The 2,427-nt window shown below is 30.2% G+C and overlaps 1 protein-coding gene across 2 annotated transcripts in view; it reads left to right on the forward strand.

The window, feature by feature from the left end:
- Positions 1 to 607: 607 nt before the first annotated feature.
- Positions 608 to 2,427, forward strand: part of LOC106457631 (translin-associated protein X-like) — a 46,368-nt gene continuing 44,548 nt past the window's right edge. The window contains exon 1 of one of the 2 annotated variants that reach the window (XM_013917065.2): positions 608 to 742. The gene's annotated coding sequence lies outside the window, so the exon portion shown is untranslated. Of the gene's footprint in view, positions 743 to 898; positions 1,277 to 2,427 lie in introns of those variants that run through there. The other variant, XM_013917066.2, reaches the window with a different exon arrangement.

The raw sequence follows: 2,427 nt of genomic DNA on the forward strand, positions 1-2,427 counted from the left end.
AGTATCACGCCACTTCTTTCTCGAACCTTCCTGAGATTACTAGATTGGGGGTAGTCTGGTACATATAAGATGGTGACAACGTGACGGGACAATGTGTAGGTAGTGAGTAATTGTCAGAAAGTATTGTTGAGGCTAACGTTCGTTATAGCGTTTGTTTTAGCGCGAATGTTGAAATTAAGTGTATCGTAAAGTTATATTCAGAAAGAATAAACCAGTTTTATTTAAGAAAGGACTTGTGTCGCTAAAGTTTAGTTGGAAAGAATTTACGGAAAAATTAATTAACAAACGGAGACGTAACAATATATATATATAAACAATCCTAGAGACGCCAAATATTTTCATATAATAAAGCGTTATTGGATGAATTTTACATATGTGACTCTGAGGGTGGTTTGAGAAGTATATCTATTTTTGCATTATGATCATGATAAAATATTTCTTGAAGGATATTCTAGTCATGAATTGACGAGAGAGAGAGAGAAGTATAAAAGAAAAAACAACAATACATACATGTTTTCTTTTGAACTTACGAATACAACATTCCTTAAATATATGTTATCCTTCACCATTTTTCTTTCCATAACAGCAACTTTTTCGAATATGTAAATATGCTTGCAAACCAGTTGAGCTTTTTCAGCTAGTTTGGGTATGCAAATTACAATTTAAAACTGTAATTGTTGTGTCCTATATAATACTAGTTCAAGTAGTTGGTTGAAATTTGAAAAACATCGGTGCCAGTCATGTAAGTTTAAAGATGTAGCATAGACATATTTTATTGAAAATTTATAAATTTAGGTATTTGTTTAACGTGGAAGAGATAAGTTACGCTCGGACTCGAAGATGTATTTAATGAGAGCATCCATTTTCACTGTCTCATCTCCAGTTATTGGGATTGATATTTGAAGTTGAAGGCCAAACTACGAAGGGGAATGTAGAAAAATATCACACTCTATTACTACTAGTATTAGTCTGTATTGAGAAACAAAGTGAAAACTTAAACTCACTCTTCTCTTTTAAGGAAATTACCGATTACATTTATAAATTGTATTGTGTCACTCTCCAGTATTGCAATTTGCAGATACAGAGATAACAATAGCATCTCTTCATCTTACCCTGTTTTCTTAAGAGAAAATTACTTAAGTTAAAAGATATCTTAACCTATCACCCATAAATTAACCTTTCAATCTCGGGAAGCATGCATTAGCTCTTGTCTGAACTTCTTCCAAAGAAAAAGTCAAATCTTTTTTGGAGACCCAAACTCTACACTGTATTCCAAGTAAGGTCTAAGTAGTTATATGAAGATATTTCCTTTTACTTGTAAAATGTAATCATGCAGTATGTTTATAACTAAAATTCTGTTATTGTAAAGTTAAACTTGCTACTAGTTATTTGTAGTATCTCAACATCTTCAATACACTTAGAAATACATAAGAGATTAATGTAATCTGTGAACTTTACTAATTACTAACTATATAACTATAACATATTATTAATTAAAAAAAGAAAAATCAAAGGCACAAGAAATAACCCCTAAATTTCTCCACTAGTAACAAAAGTGTCCAGTTCTCATGAATAACTTGTTGCTTTTCCTACATCCAGCCGTCCTAAATGTTAACTTGAGAGAAGATAAAACAAAATTTAATCACACCCTTTAATTTTCAACAAATCATTGATTTCCCCTTTCATCTCCTGCAAAGCACTGGTCTGTACTACTGTTAGCAGAAATTTATTCTATAAGCCAATAACTGTGTTAGAAAGTTTAAATGTCTTGATAATAATAGATGCCTAATTAGTTTCTTCACAAATATTAAGCTTGTGTCTTCTCATCTTCTTACCTTTTGAGTACAGAACAAATAAGACACATTAAAAATTAGTAAGGGAAACTTCCTCTTCATTGAATCACAAATAATTAAAGGTAGCTTAAACTGCATTTGCATGAGGATAAATGTTTCAAAAATTGGGAGTAAACAGATTGACAGTATAGCTTGAATAAAGATATTGACAAAAGATTTAAAACATTAATAATAGTTTTAAAGATGTGACTTATCTAACGATAGACATGTCGATTAAAGAAGTTTATTCACTGCTTTTCTAAAAGTTACCTGCAGGTGAGGATAAGAAAATAACAGGTTTACAAGTTTGTACCTTAAGCAGATATAAATTGTTAGCTGACATGAATTTCCCAGAAGCATTGGATTTTTAAGTTCATACTTATAATATGTTATCAAATTTTTATCTTTTTGGTGATAATTAATAACAAATGAAAGAATTGAAAAAAAATTAAATGCTGCTTGAATATGGTGTTTTTTACTTACTATTTTAAACTTTGGGAATGCATCTGATAGATGTTTTATATTAATGTGCAACAATGGATTGCTTATTCTAGTGAATTTCTCATAAATTTTGTGCTTGTACCCACTATTTTTT

This window comes from Limulus polyphemus, unplaced genomic scaffold (genome assembly GCF_000517525.1).
Source record: "Limulus polyphemus unplaced genomic scaffold, Limulus_polyphemus-2.1.2 Scaffold353, whole genome shotgun sequence".
In the NCBI taxonomy this organism is placed as follows: Eukaryota; Metazoa; Arthropoda; class Merostomata; order Xiphosura; family Limulidae; genus Limulus; species Limulus polyphemus.